General features: G+C 52.3%; 5 non-coding genes across 5 annotated transcripts; all 5 read right to left on the minus strand.

The window, feature by feature from the left end:
- Positions 1–4943: 4943 nt before the first annotated feature.
- Positions 4944–5001, minus strand: MIR450B (microRNA mir-450b). Its single transcript, NR_049398.1, has one exon. It is a non-coding gene; the product is annotated as a microRNA mir-450b (primary transcript).
- A 94-nt stretch (positions 5002–5095) lies between these two features.
- MIR450A (microRNA mir-450a) lies at positions 5096–5186 on the minus strand. Its single transcript, NR_049216.1, has one exon. It is a non-coding gene; the product is annotated as a microRNA mir-450a (primary transcript).
- An 829-nt stretch (positions 5187–6015) lies between these two features.
- On the minus strand, positions 6016–6074 carry MIR542 (microRNA mir-542). Its single transcript, NR_049397.1, has one exon. It is a non-coding gene; the product is annotated as a microRNA mir-542 (primary transcript).
- Positions 6075–10974: 4900 nt separating this feature from the next.
- MIR503 (microRNA mir-503) lies at positions 10975–11037 on the minus strand. The gene has a single exon (NR_049396.1). It is a non-coding gene; the product is annotated as a microRNA mir-503 (primary transcript).
- Positions 11038–11272: 235 nt separating this feature from the next.
- MIR424 (microRNA mir-424) lies at positions 11273–11329 on the minus strand. The gene has a single exon (NR_049395.1). It is a non-coding gene; the product is annotated as a microRNA mir-424 (primary transcript).
- Positions 11330–16503: the final 5174 nt, after the last annotated feature.

Raw genomic sequence — 16503 nt, forward strand, 5'->3', positions numbered from 1 at the left:
AGGCTCAGGGCCTCCCCACGCCATCTCTCCGCGTGGCTGCCCCAGCACGGGGGGCTCAGGGTGGCTGGACTTCTGTGTGGGAGCTCAGGACTCCCAAGAGACCCAGCTGGAAGTTGCGGGGGGGGGGGGGGGCGCACCTCGGCCACAGCAGGCAGCAGGTCCCCGAGGCCCAGCCCAGACTGGGGGGACGGAGACCCCACGTCCCAGCGGAGGGGGCAGCGTCGAAGCCTCCGCGGCCGAGGTTGAGCGCCGCCAGGGAGAGACTGGCTGGAGACGAGCGCTCTGTTCTGGAGACCGTGGGTAAGGCCCCCGGAGCTTCCCGGGGCAGCGGCAGGCTGGGGACACCGGAGGGGCCGACGGGAGGGTGATGGGAGGAGGGCGTCCTCCCGTGGGACTCGCACGGCGAAGGGCTGAGCAGTCCCGTCGGGCAGCGGCTGGCCCCGTCCACCGGCCTCCCGTCCCGGGGCCGCCGGTGGATTCCTTCCGCTCCGGGACACGGCCCGTGTGCCCTTCCCGTCTCTGTGGGGCGTGACACAGAGACGGGAAGCCCGCGGTGGCCGCACGGTGGCTTTACTGGGGCGGGTGCTGGCGGAGCGGGGGGCCCGGCCAGAGCCCTGCCGCGAGCATGCGCACTTCCGAGCGCCGGCGCTGCCGGGATGGGGTGCTGTTGGGGTTTTATCAGCATCTCGTCCTCTATCGGGAGCGCTTCCACCGGGCTGGGACGACAGCCCCTCCGGCACTCCCGGAGACGCGGGTGACAGTCTGGTCTACCCTAAGACGCTTCGGAGAGTGAAAGAGGATGCTACCAATAATGAGGACAATAAGATAGGCCTAAACTGGGACTGTCCCAGGCAAGGGACTTCAGGTCACCGTATCCCTGAGCCGTCTCCGCCATCAGTCCCTCCGCCAGCCTGAGTCAGGCACAGGGGAGGCTCCACGGGGAGGCGGTGAAGGGGAGCCCGGCCCTTGTCCTCAGGCGGCTTCCTCGCACCTGAAAACGTGCCCCTCCGCTCCAGCAAGTGCCCGACGTGGGTGTGGCAGGGGTTCGAAGGCGGTGCCCGGCGGGCGGCGCGGGGTGGGGGGCAGGTGGGTGGCGACCAAGAAAGTCCTCTGCACAAGGAGGCACCTGGAATGGCTCTTCTGGGCGCAGTGGGGTCAGGGCTGGGACAGGGCAGCCTGGATGCGCGATCCCACGGGCCTTCCCTTGAGCTAACGGGTCCGGCCGCGGGCGTGTGCGCTCCACCTGCCCAGGGACTGGCCGTCGGCGCCGCGCGCGGGCCAAGGGCGGAGAAAGGCTGAAGCCAACCACCCCGCCCCACCCGCTGAAGGTGAGGGTGGGAGCCCCGAAAGAGCGGGGCCTGGAGCGCTTCCGGGGAGCACTTCATTTTCCTTCTCAGTTGAGTCTCGTCCGGGAACCTGGATTCAGGTAAGACATCCTTTTCATGAGGGTACTTTAAAAATGCAGCACAGGGCAGCCCGGGTGGCTCAGCGGTTTAGCGCCGCCTTCGGCCCAGGGCCTGATCCTAGAGACCTGGGATCGAGTCCCACCCACATCGGGCTCCCTGCATGGAGCCTGCTTCCCTCTGCCTGTGTCTCTGCCTCTCTCTCTCTCTGTCTGTCTCTCGTGAATAAATAATAATAAAATCTTTTTAAAAAAATGCAGTACATCAGCGTCCCCGGCCACTCGAGCCTTTGCAAAACCTGGTCTGCCCCCCAGGCCGGAGGGCTGTGTCAGATCATGTGATTCCTCTGCTCAAGAAATTTCAGACTTTCCCTTGTTTATAGTATGGACTCTCTCTCTCTCTCTCTCTCTCTGATCCTTATCCTAGCTTGTAAATTCTTCCGGGATCTGGCAGGCAGCATTGTTTTCAGCTGCAAATGACAGAAGCACAACTCAACCTAGAATGTAAACTCCATGGGAGCAGGATCTTTGTCTCTTTTGTTTATTGTTCTATTTCCAGACCCTAAAATAGTGCCTGGCACCAAGAAGACACTCAGTAAGTACCTGTTGAATGAATAAATGAAACCAGCTTTTAAAAAGGTTGGGGGGGGGGTTACAATATGTGCTCAGGACCTGGGTTCAGGGACTCAAGCAATGTCTCTTTTCTTTCTTTCTTTCTTTCTTTCTTTCTTTCTTTCTTTCTTTCTTTCTTTCTTTCTTTCTTTCTTTCTTTCTTTCTTTTCTTCTTTCTTTCTTTCTTTCTTTCTTTCTTTCTTCTTTCTTTTCTTCTTCTTCTCTCTCTCTCTCTCTCCTCCTCTCTACATCCTGTGTTTTTGTGGGCATGTCCTTCTCATCTCTTCTACTGAAGGCAGGTTTCCTCCCAGTGATGGACATGCTCAAGTGGGGTGAGTGGGGGCATAGCCACACAGAGCTCCAGGGTTAGAAACGGCAGAAGAGACTCTCTCCATTTCAGAAGAAAAAAAAAAATCCCAGGGCAGGATTCTCATTGGTTAGGATAGGGTCACATGACCTTTCCCTCCCACAGTCAGCGTGGAAAGGGGTAGGAGACACTATAATTGGCCTGACTTGGGTCATGTGCTTGGCAGGAGGTTAAGCAGTTTGTTGCAAGTGGGCTGGGGAGGAGCGGTTCACCCAAGGAAAGAGCAGAATAGCTGTTGTCAGGAGAAGTGGAGGATCCTGGTACTGGCAGGGAAAACAAAAAGCTGAAATGTCTAGAGACCAGTGCAAAGATGCTCCCTTGGAATGGTACTGGGGTGGTAGTTGTAGGACAGCCAGGAGGGCCTGCAATGAACTTGAAATGCTTTTGAGGTCTCAGTTTTATCTTTTTGGATCTATGCTGGTTTTAACAGGAAAACGAGGCTTTCAATGACTCACTATTGAGTCAAATGTGGGCTCTAGGAAGTTATGCCATATGTCTTCTGTGGCCCTCTGCACCCCCTTGGAACACCATCTTACCTCTGCATGGTCTGAAGAGCTCACGTGGAGCAGCCAGACTTGACCTTAATGATGTCCTGCAGATCTATTTCCTGACTGCCCTGGTGCCACATCATCTCCATCCCTGCCTATGTGTGCCCTCCCCGGCCTTCCCCGGCCCTCTCTGCCTCTTCTGGCCCTGCCGGCCATCTAGGGTACTCAGGGAGCCCCCTGTCCCTCAGAGTGTCTTCCTGAGTGGCTCCCTGGGTACCGAAGATCGAGGTTCCAGTCCAAACGTTGCGCGACCTCTCTACAAGGTATTTCCTGTCTCAGCAACTCGGTTTCCTCTTCCGTAAGATGAGGGATTGCACTGACCCTGTTAGCACAGGGCAGCTCCCAGAAACTTCGGCGCCTGCCCCTGCCCTCGACCCAGCCCTTCTTGGCATGCTCCCAGCTGGGAGTGTGCTCTGAACTGGCCAAATACTGGGACATTTTATTGGTTCAGAAAGTCAGGGGCTAGAGCTTTTCTCACTGGTAAGTGAAAAGAATTAAGGCCAGTGCTTATATTAAGGATCGCTCTCTCTTGCTCTCTTGCTCTCTCGCTCTCCCTCTCAGCTGGGCATGAGACCTTCCACTTTGGCAGGGGAGCCCTCCCACCCTCTTCCCCTGTATCTCTGCCTAGTAGGGACTAGAATGGAGCCTAGGGGAAAGGAGGACACTGGATAATTTGGCTAAGCAAAGCAGATTCTCTGTGTGGTCCGACCTGGCTCAGAAGAAGGTCAAAGCCCCAGCTGATCCCAGTTGTGTACCCAGTGGCAGATGCAGGAAAGGATTTATGTGTTCCAGGCCACTCTGGCTCAGAATCCCCTTACCCTCTGCTTCTCCCCTCTCCCCACAAGTCAGCAGCACAGAGCCAGGCCCCCCAGACAATATACTCAGATTGACAGAACGTGGCAGACAAAAATGCTTAGGGCACATGTACAGAGAAGCACTCACATCATCTCCAAAGGATACCTTTGGTCTGATGACTCTGTTCTTAAGCAGAACGAGGGCACGACACCAGGAAATGGGAAGAATGTTCTCCAAGTATATTTTCACCTCACAACTGCAGCTTCTGCTTTAAGGAATACGACAGACATGTTTTGAAAGTCATGCCCAGTAATATGGTTTCGCTCCAGGGTGCGAATAATTCTTTGGGGGTTCTAAAAGGGTGGGAGGAGCTGCACATCCTCTTCTCCTAGGATGTCTCTGTGCAAGTTAAGTGCAGCTCAGGCCCTCGGTTGGTGTCTTCTCAGGCCACCGGCCTGGTGTGTTTCTCAGTGGTTATGTCTCTCTTAACAGAACAGGGAAAGCCTAAATTTGGGTGTCACCTGTGCTCCCCAACACCAGGGTTGTTCTGGTGGGGGAAATGCAGGGGGATTTCTCTGCATCTGCAAAAAGTTGGCTACGTGGAATTAGGCTTTCTGTAGGGTGTTTTCCTGACTCAGGCATGTCCCAAACTGGCCAGTATGTCTTGAGGCCCTGGGCAAGCCTCCAACTCCCGCTATCCTGAATTGCTCCTGTTTCAACTTTCTATACTTCTTAAAGTACTGCTTTGATTAGACTGGAGATAGCAGTCTCTAGCAATATTACTATTAGAACTCCGTCATGGTTACATTTTTTAAATTATGCTTTTTTTCCCTTTGCCAAGAGCAAATGATAACCCACATTTGTACTGCAAAACCAACTGAAGCTGTGGAGGGTTTGCCTGGACAGGTCTGAAAACATATTCTAGGCCCCTCACTGCCCAAATAGGAAGTCCTTTCCCATCCCCAGGTCAGAGGACTATGCTGAGTTTTTGCCTTTTTTTTTTTTAAATAAATACAAACTCTTTTTTAAAAAAAAATAAGTTTTATTATTGCTATAGAAGTAATGAATTTTGTTATTTATACAAGTATTACTTGGAAAATACATAAAAGCGTAAAGGGAAGAAACAGATATCATCTATAATACTAGAACCCAGAAATAACCACTATTAAATTTTAACATATTTCTTCCTAGCCTTTTCTCTAAATATTGATACAAAACTATGGATGCAAAATGTTCCCAATACACTTATATTACATATTCAGGAACATATTGCAAAAATAATTTTGTACCTTACCCTTATTACTTATCATATCGCAAGCCACAGATAACCGTTACAAGATTTTTGGTGTATTCCCTCCAGCCTTTCATCTGTATATTGATACAAAACCATGCATGCAAAATGCTCCCAATATGTTCATACTGCATATTAGGAACACATCGCAAAAACAGTTCAGCATCTTTCTTTGCAGGGCTTTTGGCATGCTTCCTCCCAGCCTTCTTTCCATATGATTGACACAAAACTATGAATGCAAAATGTTCCCAATACACTTATAGTACATATTAGGAACACATCGCAAAAATAGTTAGGCATCTTTCTTTGGTCACTTCCACAGCAACTCCAAGACAACCACTATTAAAGCATTGATATGTTTTCTCACAGCCTTTTGTCTCCATATTGAAACAAAACTGCACACAGAACGCTCCCTATATTCGTAGACTGGGCAGTTGGAAACTGCAACCATTTGGCATGTTTCTTTTTGCACCAATTATTTCACCAGGAGCACATTCTCATGTCACTTATTAGATGCACCGTATTTTATTTACCCAATCCTGTGTCGTTGCTTGTCAGGACATTCCTAATTTCCACCCTTAAAAATACCGGAATCAGTGTTTTTATGTGTTCTCCTCCTGGAACTCTTTGTTCATGCAGTTTTTGGGTTTTCTTGATCACTTCTATGAAGTCAGTATATTAAAGGTGACATTAAGTCTGCAGTGCTTATAGCTCATGTATTTGCAGTTGTTTGAGCATAAATTCTTTGTTTTAACATTCTGGCATGAATATCTAAGTTCCAATGCATTAAGAAGAAACTTAAAGTAGTTAAAAAGACAGTCTGATCCCACCTCCCATTAAACTATTAAAATACAACTCAGCCCCTCCTCTGGCTACTTTCATGGCAACCACTTTCTTCCCTGCTTAGGGCCCGCTCCCCCACCCCCCACCCATCTTTTCATCCAAGGGTTTTGTAATACTTACCAGCTGTATTGCTATGAAGATGAGTGGCTCCCAGACCTTTCAGTTATCAATCTGTCACAAGTGCACAGTGGTATCTCGTGACATGATGATCCCCGAGATGTCTGAGGTCTGCGCATCTGTGACCCCAAATTTCTGGGTTGCCCATGACCCTAAAGGCTTTTTAGAGAATTATGCTTGACAACATAACAAAAAAATATGGCATAACAAAAACACACGGAAAAAGTAGAGAAAGAAAAAAACTGCAGATCAGGGATCCCTGGGTGGCGCAGCGGTTTGGCGCCTGCCTTTGGCCCAGGGCGCGATCCTGGAGACCCGGGATCGAATCCCACGTCGGGCTCCCGGTGCATGGAGCCTGCTTCTCCCTCTGCCTGTGTCTCTGCCTCTCTCTCTCTCTCTGTGACTATCATGAATAAATAAATAAAATCTTTAAAAAAAAAAAAAAAAAAAAAAAAAAAAACTGCAGATCAAATCCCACTGCCTTCAGCCACGAGTATGTTTGTTTTCCATGTTTTTTCCAGTTTCTGCCCTGCGTAGACTTACTTTTCAACCAGGTGTCCATGTGATTTTATGTTCCTGATTTGTAAAACTTGATAGCATAAGCATTTTCCAGATTTCTATATAGTGTTTATAATTATTATTTGGAAGGGCTGAAAGAGGATCCATTGGGTGAGTGACTAAATGAGGTTAACCCTTATGGTTGGACGTTCCATTTGTTTCCTTAACATTAATTTGGTTGAACCTACAGAAAGTCTCAATATGGGCCAGAGGTTTTAGATGAACCTAAGTGATGTGGGGGTTGCACATGTCTACTTGTATGCAGCTGGGTAATGCACAGTCACTATTTCATCATCCTGGGGCCAATCTTGGGCCTCCACCAGGAAGTGTCCATGGTGTGGGCTCATCATAAGACTAATCAATTTCACCTTGAACTTTTCTAACCAAACGAATTCAACTCCATTTCCTGCCCTAGTCACTACCGTGTTGTCGGTTCTGATGAACAGGTAATGGTAATAAGTAGCACAGCAAGAGCTCTGGAGGGAGAGGCCCCAGACCAGTCTGAGACAAACCCTTAACCTCCAGAAGCCCATTTTTTTGTTTGTAATTGTTTTTTTTTTTCTGACTGCCTTATCCTATTTATCTCTTGTTGCAGTAGAAAATATGAAAACATTTGGAGAAGCACGTAAAAGCATGCCACAACAGCAACAAGCTGGGATTATTGGGATTCTGCTTATTGCGGTTTCTGTGGCCAGGCCATTAAAAGATCTGGTCTTGGGAGAACGGTCTGGTCTGGAGAACGTGTGGCGGGTAGGGAAAGGGGGACAAGGTGAGGGAGCTGCCTCTGCAGAGAATCACACTTCAAAGCAATCAGCTCCATTCTCAGCTCGCAGACCAACAGCTTTAACCTCCCAACCTCCCCCCCCCACCTGCCCCCCTCCGGCTGCTCAAATTAGAGAGCTCGCTAGGATAAGGGGAGTGCTCCAAAGCCTGGGCCACCACAGGAAATGGAGATCTTTTCAGGGCTCCTCCCTAAAGGCTCGATTTACTATCCCACACTGGGGTCTAAACCTTTTTGAACTTGCCCCAGAGATCAATTGTGGAGGAGGGGAGGGAGGCAAAGGTGGTGGATTGGTGACATAGGATGGAAGAACGAGCAGATCTTTGTTCTTTTACCGAGCAGTAACTTGCAAGTGGGGTGGATGGGGCTAGGGAGATACACATTTGCTATAATTATGTGTGTGTGTGTGTAGCTTTTTGTTTAAGAGTAATGTGATCATTAGAAATACAAATACATATATAAAGTTCTAGGGTTATGAGGATAAATTATGCTGCAGGTTGATGGGAAAATAGATCTCTAAAAAGTTATGCTAACTGGGATATACAGCCCTTGATTTAAGTCCTTCAGTCCTATCAGTAAACTCCTTGATCTTCCAAAAAGAAATGCTTTCTGAACCTATTTTTACTTTCATCTTGCACCGTCTCTCAGCAAAGCTGCCTAGCAGTGAACTCCCACCTGTGTGGGAGCACTTCTGCTCTAAGTGCCCCATCTGCCTTGAGGACTTGATGGGTCTGGTGTTTGAAAACAGCAAAATATTTTGCACTGCAGGGTCTTCTTGGGTCTTTTTAATTGGACAGTTGCCTGTAGTAATGGGAATCAAGAGCTCATTCAATCTCTCAGCACTGGAGTATATTGAACTGTTTTCCTGTTTGGGGTTCCACTTTAGTCCCTGTCTGAATGGCCGCATACATTTTTACGGACTTGCAACCACTGCCTTTTTTTGTGGCCCTGGTTATTGGCATCTAGTTTCCCAAGTAACACTGATACACATCTGTTCAAATCAATTGACGTTCCCATCGTAACTGACTCATTTGGCGGGAAAATCAAGCTGAACGTGCCAGTTGGAACAAAGATGTGGGGGGGGGGGTATAGGAGAGCGGCAGGGAGAAAGAAATGGTGGGAGAGGGTATTTCGTCTTACAGATCATAAAACATTTTCCAAAAACATTTTTAAAGGATGTATAATATTACAGTCAGTGATCTATTATATTTTACCCCATGTTGTGGGACACTTGGGTGGTTTTCAATACCTAGTGAGTTAAAAATGCATATAAATTACAGACTTTGAGAGATGATTGTGTTTTCTTGAAACAGGAGTCTTCTGTGTCCAGATCCGGGAGTTGATGTAGTGTGCCTTTGTTGGAGGGTGGGGGGGGGTGTCAGTACTGCTAAATGGAGATGCTGGACGCCTTCAAAATTGTTTTCCTGTGATTAATTCTTTAATCACATTTAATCGAGGATCCTAAGAGCTACCTGTGTATCTTATCCCATAACTTAAAGGAATGTCAAATTTTAAATTCAGAGCTAGACTAAGCTTTTCCTAGTTTAAGAGCCACGTCTGCCTAATAAACTTAAAACAATGCTGTGTGCATGCAGCTTCCTCACTAACAAATAACATGTGTTGGGGGAAAATGAGAAAACAATGGGAAGGTGCCTCCTTGAAGGTGTAACATTGGATCGATTGTTCCTTCGACTATAAATTGATTCACTTTACACAAGTCTCCCACACATTAAGATGCACATTTAGCAATGCTGAAAAAACAATTTTAAAGAATACCTTGGAGAGTTGTTAAAGAGAATTTATAGTCTGGAACGAATTGCCATCTTCTTAATTAACACAGAAATGTTTGACTAAAATATTGCTTTATTCACATTTTTGTCCTTGGGGGAAAATCTCGGCACATTGCAACTTGGACCGTGTGAATAATGGTGCAAGATGAATGTTATAAGTCAGAAAAGGGCACCGCGCAGACGGCTGTGGGTGCTCCGGGTCTCGAGGCCCCCTGGCCGCCCCCCTCCCCCGGGCCAAGGGCCTGGGGGCTTCTGGAAGGCGACGGCCCGCCCCCGCCCCGCGCGGCCCCCCCGCCGGCCGCCGGCTCACCTGGGTCCTGCAGGCGCCCCCCGCAGGGAGCCGGAAGGCGCGGGCGCCGTCCTCCCCGGGGCGGGGGTGGGCGCCGGCCGCCACTGGGCCTCCTTCTGGCTCGAGGGGCGCCCGTGCCGAGCGAGGAGAGAGGGAGAAGGGAGGCCGGTGAGGGGTGGGGGGGCGGCTGCGAGGTGCCTCCCCGGCCCGCGCCCCAGAGCGCGTAGGTGAAGGCGGGCGGGGAAACCCGTTCGCCGCTCGGGCCTGGGGACGGCGCCCCCGAGGAGGGGCCGCGGCAGCCGGACGGGCGGAGGGGGGGGTCCTCAAGGCGCCCCGTGGCCGCGCCGGGCGCAAGGGAGTCTGGGAGCGCGGCCGCGTGGGCGCTGGGGCCTGACCTCCCCCCCGCCCCCCGCGAGTCCGCAGAGGTGCGTGCGCCGCGGCCGGCCCCCACAGGGCGGGAGGGGCTGTAGGGGTGCTGGTGCTCTGAGCCGGCCGGAGGCGTGGGAAGATCCCACACCGCCCTTTGTCCTCTGCCTGCCAGGCGCCAGGTCAAGAACCGTGTACACCTAAAGGGACTTCCACGGGACAAGTGAGGCCTCCCCAGGGAAGCGGCCGTCTCCTCCCCAGGCCGGCCAGCCCGCTCCCAGCCTCCTGGGACCCCCGCGAGGGGTGGAGGTGGCCCTAGAGGCCGACGGTGGTGCGCCTCGAATGGGCCCTAGTGCCAGAGCTCTGCAGGCAGGTAGGACCCCAGCACCAGCTCGGGTGCTGCCATTTTCTGGGGGAGTGTCAGGCCAGTACCCTGCCAGTGGGGTAATCTCTTTCTTGTGAGGCCCGGGGAGCGACAAGGGTGGCCTCGGGGCAGCGCCTCCCGAGTGGAATCCTGGGACCAGATTTGGGGCGATAAAGCAAGAAGCAGCTAGAAAGCGCAGGGTCTCTCCCATTCCCGAGCCACCCCCTTGGGCCCTTGCTCTCCTGCAGGCCTCAGATGGGGCAGGTCAGGGCCTTCCCATCCGCATGCTGGCATTCACCTGCATGCTAGGCCCCGGAGCCTCGCCGGATCCGTCATCCGTCGTCCCCCGGGCCAGAGGGAGCTCCCCTCAACACAGCGGGGATGAAGGGAAAGAGGGGGTCAGAAAGGGCCCAGAAACGTGGATCTTTCCTGGACCCCAAAGTCCTCTCCACGAGCAGGATGTGAGCCCAGTTACCAGGAGCCACAGAGCGGCCTGGGGACTGCTTGCCGCTGGTCGCCCTTCCTGCTTCCTCTTGCTTCTTTCCCAATACCCGGCCCCCTTTTAGTTGTTGGGGCTTGAAGGCATTCCTTGCTCTGGGTGGTGTGGGTGGTATCCTAAGTGATCTGGAAGGGATTTCTGCAATCGTTTAAATTTTACTTGGGCAGGGGAAAGGGTGCTAACAACAAGCATCTTTGACAGCCATTTACATATTCAAAGTTGGGCAAACGTTTGATGGAGAGGAAACGGCACTAGTTGGGGCCTCGCTGCTCGCCGCTCCTGGGTGGACACTTGCAGGCGCTGCACTAGGACTTACCTGGCGGGTGGGCCCGTGCGGGAGTCCCAGCCTTGCCCGGGCAGCAGAAACAATACTCCAGAACACCGATTGCCCACTGCAGTACTGTTCCCGCTGCTAGGGCACGGCTGAGTGCGGGCCACCACGTCCCTCCTCGGCGCGCACCACCTGCGCACGGCCCCCCACCGCCCCAAGTGTTCCTAGGCTGGGCCTCGTGGGCGGGGAAGGGCGTAGAGGGAAGAGAGACCAGAGCCCCCGCCCACCTACCTGGTCCCGAACCCGCCTTTGGGAGCGGGCGCCCCGCAGGAGCTCTCGTCCAGCAGACCCCAACCTTCCAACTTCCCCACGAAGGGGTATAGCAGCGCCTCACGTTTTGAACCATTTAAAGCACTTCAAAACATGAATTGCTGCTGCATCCCCTCGGAGTCAACGAAGGGGGGATCGCTCTGCGGTACCTGCAGGTGGAAAAAGACACGATGACTGGAAGGAAGCCCTGTTAAGTTCCACCCAAAGCTAAGGAATAAAGCAAAACATAGGACTAAGACGCGTCATTCCAGATCCACGTACTTTTTAGAACTTCACCGCTGACTTCTAAGACTGGCAGGTGGAGCGAAGGGTGTGACTCTCAGTTTTTCTCCCCAGCGTCTGAAATCTTGGAAAAGTGTAGGGTGAAAAGCAGAGGGGAGGGAGACAGGAATGAGGGTAAGAAAGAATCTTACCTCTGAGGGTAATAATAATAAGATAAAATACATTGAGACACTTTGGCAATATCTGGATCACTCTTTCCAGCTTTAAAGTCTTAGGGAAACTTCTTTCTGCTGCATGTTACAAATCACAAGTCTCATTTAATGTCCCCATTAAAAAAAAAACTTCATTTATTGACTTAAAGGAGAACCAAAATGTCTCTGGCAGCTTCAGCTGATTCTATCATATAAGGGAGCTGGGAAATATAGGTCCGTCCATACAAGCATCCGATGTCCTCTTTAACCCCCAGTGCCTCACTCTTGCAGCACACACCCTGGTACCAAAGAATGTGAGATAATTGTCCTTAAATAAAATAACCTGGATGTTTACATATGAAACTGGTTATTCAAACTTATTTATAAATACTTTATACTTTTCAATGTCACCTATCAAACCATAAATCAAAACAAGTTTAAATACTTGATGTCAATTCACTCCTTCCTCTCTCAAGCAGTCCCACAGAAACTCTTTCATGTCCTGAAATGGCCGGCACAGTGCATGCTCCTTAATGATTAACTCATTAGATACCACTTTCTCCTTTTTAAAATGGACACACATTAGCAATAAGTTACATGGCACCCACTCCCCGTCCCTAAGTGAGTCAATTAAGCAGAGAAGAAACTACTCTGTAACCTCAATGGCAAACTTAAAACAACAAAACCAGCACAAAGCTCTAATGGTTTTGAAAATTAAAATACATTTCAATAGGGTAATGGACACAAAGTATCCAAGTCTGCTAAGTGTTCTGGTTCATTTAAAAATCACCTCGGTTTTTCAGAACCAGTAGAATGGATGTTGTGTCCCATTTATTAGTTAATGAAATGCGCAGTCTTTAATCAGACTAAGAACAAATTCTTAACATCAGACGGAGTTCCAGCCAGTGTTCCCAAATACACTACTGTGTCACAGTAAGCACAGTCATTAATTGGAACATACAATTAAGTGTCTCTGAATTCCATCTTGTTTTGGCTATGCTATTTACAAACAACTTTTACAGTGACTTTTGGGATTAATGGCGAAAAACGTCCTTGGTTGCCCTTAAAAAGAAAAAAAAAACATGTTTAGCAAATGTACAGTTATACTTTAAAACTCCACAACCCTCTCCCAATTAAGTATTTACGTTCCACACAAATATGTGAGCCATCAGATGTTAGAGGCATCCATAATTATGGATGTTAGATGTTAGAGGCATCCATAATTATAACATTTCCTTAGTTGACTACTGAGAAACATAACAGTGATTCGAAATAGCCATGGTGTCAAAGGCGAAGGTCCCCTCCAGATCGCTCTGCCAACTCACTGGAACTGAATCCATTTTGTACCTTTCACGTTAACCCCTTTCTTCTCTCCCCGTGACAGTACAACGACTTACATTCCTAAAAAACCACCTCACTCCCCTAGTTTACGGGTTACCTCTTAGACTGAAATTTACTTACGAAAACAGATTACAAAGAGGCGTCTTGTCACTTCAGGAGCCGGTCCGTCGTTGATACAATAGACAAAGAATCAATACTAGCGAGTGGCCCATAGCCCCACCCCCTGCCCCCCCTCCCCCGCCGAACTGAACTGCATTTGGCCAAACCATATAAGAGCCAAAGAATACGCCTCTTCCTCCGTTCATACTTTACAACGTTTTGTCTTAATTTTGCAGATGCCTTCATCCCCACACCCCAAACACACGATGTCCCTTCCCTCGGCGCAGTCGTGCGAAACTTTCCCAATGTCAAGTTCATCCAGGGAAAACTAAACATCCTTGAAAGTTTTAATCGGGCAAAGACAATGCAAAATTAATCACATTTCTTTCCAACACATTTTTCCTGCTTGCGAATAAGAGCCCCGAAAAGTGCATTAGACAGTATGTCAAAACCGGTGGCTCCGGACCCCGGCGAGGCTGACAGTCGGTCCCAGCCCCTCTACTCCGTTGGCTCTCCCCGCCCCTTCATGTTAGCAACCCCCCCCCCCCCGCCAGCCCGTTTCCTAAGAATTTTCCCGGCCGTACTCGTGTGCTGAACACTTTCAAGGTCTGTTTCACCCGCGCCCCGGCCCCCGACGCGCTTTACAACCCCAAAGCCACACAGAACTTTTTCAGCATTGTCACCAGATCTTTTTCAGTCTGCCGTAACCAACGTTACTAGCCGGGAAGACGCCAGCAAACAAGTCCCTTAAAAAAAAAAAAATCGCATGTCACCTCTCGCTCCACTCGAAAATGGCGCCGAAATCGAAGAACTTCTTAAATTTCATTGTCAGCTTTTTGCAAAGGTTTCTGGGATTTTCCTGCGAAGCTGCCTCGCCTGGTCTGAGAGCTGGCGAACGAGCAAGCGAAGCAAAAGAGAGCGGGGAAGGCGTGGGGGGGGGGGGCGGGGGGAGGACACAGACAGCGACAGAGCGGGGCCGGGACAGGGGAGGCGGCGAGGTCGCAGGGGGCCGGGCACGGAGCGACGGGGACCGGGCGCCGGACGCCGGGGTGGCGGCGCGGAGGGCGCGCTCTCGCGCTGGCGGCGCCGAAGCTCGGAGAGCGGCGTGGCGGAGGCGGAGCGGCGCGGCGGCGGGCCTGTGCGCGCCCGGGAGGCGAGCGGAGAGCCGGCGGAGAGCCTCCGGCAGCGGCCCTAGAAAAAGCCGGCTCCGGGGGCGTGGCCACGCGGAGCTCACGCTGCCCCCTCCCTCCCCGCCGCGTTCGGCGCGCTCCTCCGGGGCCCCGGGGCGGAAGGGGGGAGGGGGTGAGAGGGAAAGGCAGGGAAGGGGGAGGGGGTGCGGGCGCTCGACGCCACCGAGTGGGCCCGCGGCCGCCCAGGGCCCTGGAGGGCACCGGGCGCGCCTAGTGGCCGAAGCCGAGCCGGGTAGCGGGCTTCAGGGAGAAAAGACAAGAGTGTGGAACACGGCGGAGCCAGGGGCGCACGGTAGCGCAGCGCACATCCAGACTCCCACACGACGGTCGCCGCCCCACGCCCCTGGGTCCCGTAGCGGTGCCCTCTGAGCGGCCGGGAGGGAGCAAGGAGGCTGAGCTATGCCCCTCGCGCTGTGCTCGCTTGGGGGTGCCTGTAAAACGCTTGGGGAGGAGACGGGGTGGGGGGACCGCGTGAGCCAGCGCTCTCCCCAAGCGTGTGCGTCCAGACTGGTCGGGATTCCCCTGGCCTCGCCCCCCGGCCGAGCTCTCAGGGACAGAGACCCCTGGCACGAGGCGAGCCCCGAATTGGCTGGCCTTCCGCACGGGCGGGGGGCAGAGCCCGGAGGGAGGGCGCACTTGACTACTGTAGCCCCATTCCAAGAAGGGGAACTGATTTAAAGACTGAAGTGGGGCGACAGGAGGGGCAGAGCCCTTATCGTGGGTGCTAGAGGCGGCGAAGGACGGGGAGTTCATTTCCTTAGGTGTGAGACTGCTGTTGAAGAGAAGTGGGAGGATGTCCTTACACTTAGAAGATGCCCTGGGAAGCGCAGAGGTGAAATGTCACAATGTCCGCAATTTTCAAATGATGCAGCTAACACGCGCGCGCACACAGAGGAACCAAGTGTTGCAATCGGGTAACAGTTGTTAGATCCAAGCTGGGGCCCCCCGGGGGGGGGGGACGGTGGGTAAACAGACGTTCTTCTTGTCGTTCTTTCAACTTTCCTGCCTGTTTGCAAGATGTCATCATACAAATTTTGCGAGACACTCCTTATGAATTAGCGCCGAAACGCTGTCTAAGAAAATGAGCGCGGCTGCTTTCTGTCTCCCCGTCCCGGGTGGGACAAACCGTCAGCAAGCCGGACTCCAAGCGAGCCGGCCCCGGGCAGGAAGGGCAGTGGGTAGCGCGGCGGGCTGTGGCCGCAGCCCCGACACCGCACGCCGGCCGGGAGAGGCCCCGGGGCCCTCGGGGCAGGTGGTCTGCCGGGCGCCGCGCGCGGCGGAGGGGGAGCTGCCCCCGCGCGATCGCCGACCCCGGCGGCTCCGGGCGACCCCGGGTCCCACCCCCATCGGCTGGGTGGGCCCCGCTGGGCCTGGCCGCCCGCACCGCAGGGGAGCGGGGAGAGCCTCGGGGAGCAGAGCAGCGCGCTGCCGCCGCTGCCGCGGCCCATGTACCCCGCGCTCCCCGAGGGAGGCCCAGGCTGTCTCGGCCTGCACGCGGCGTCCCGCGCGCCGGGTGGTGGAGGAGAGCGCGCGGCCTCCGGGGAAGAAAAAAATAAGGTGCGGAAAGAAAAATGCAACAGTGGCACACACGCGCACGCACGCACGCACACACGCGCCCGGCCGAAATCGGTGCACACAAATAGAACCACGGGTTCCGCCGGGCTCGGCGTTCAAGTTTCTGGAGCTACTTAACTTGCGTTTTGCTGTGATGCTTCTGTGGCTCTGGTGTAAAAAATCTTAGTTTCTTTGCCAGGGCGATTTCGCAGACCGAAGGCATTGCAAGTGCTGCAGCGGCCTTTCACCGGCGCCTGCGACTTTTTTTTTTTTTTTTAATTTAGAAGTTGGGGGTGGGGGGTAGACTCTAACAGGGTCTGCAGAGCGGTTTTTAAAAATTAACCAGAAAGATTCTACGACGAAGATGGGATTTTTAGGAAGGGTTTTGAAACTGCAGTGACTTGTACGACTTCGGTGGGCGCTAAAAACTCATGACTGAGCTACAATTTCCCTATTCAAGTCTTCCGAACTCTTCGTGGACAGGCTGAAAGTTTGCCGGGCTGTCAGACGTGACTGAACAAGCTTCTAAATCCTCAGATCATTTATAAAGCTCCAGTGTCCTTGGGGTGAAAGACTTTTCTGGGCTTTTAAAGCTCGGCTTCGTGGGTAAATTTGCTTGGGTTGATCTAACTGCATGTAAGCATTTATTTCCCCACCTAGATTAGTATAAGGGCAGAAGATTC

Source organism: Canis lupus, chromosome X, assembly GCF_011100685.1.
Source record: "Canis lupus familiaris isolate Mischka breed German Shepherd chromosome X, alternate assembly UU_Cfam_GSD_1.0, whole genome shotgun sequence".
NCBI lineage: Eukaryota > Metazoa > Chordata > Mammalia > Carnivora > Canidae > Canis > Canis lupus.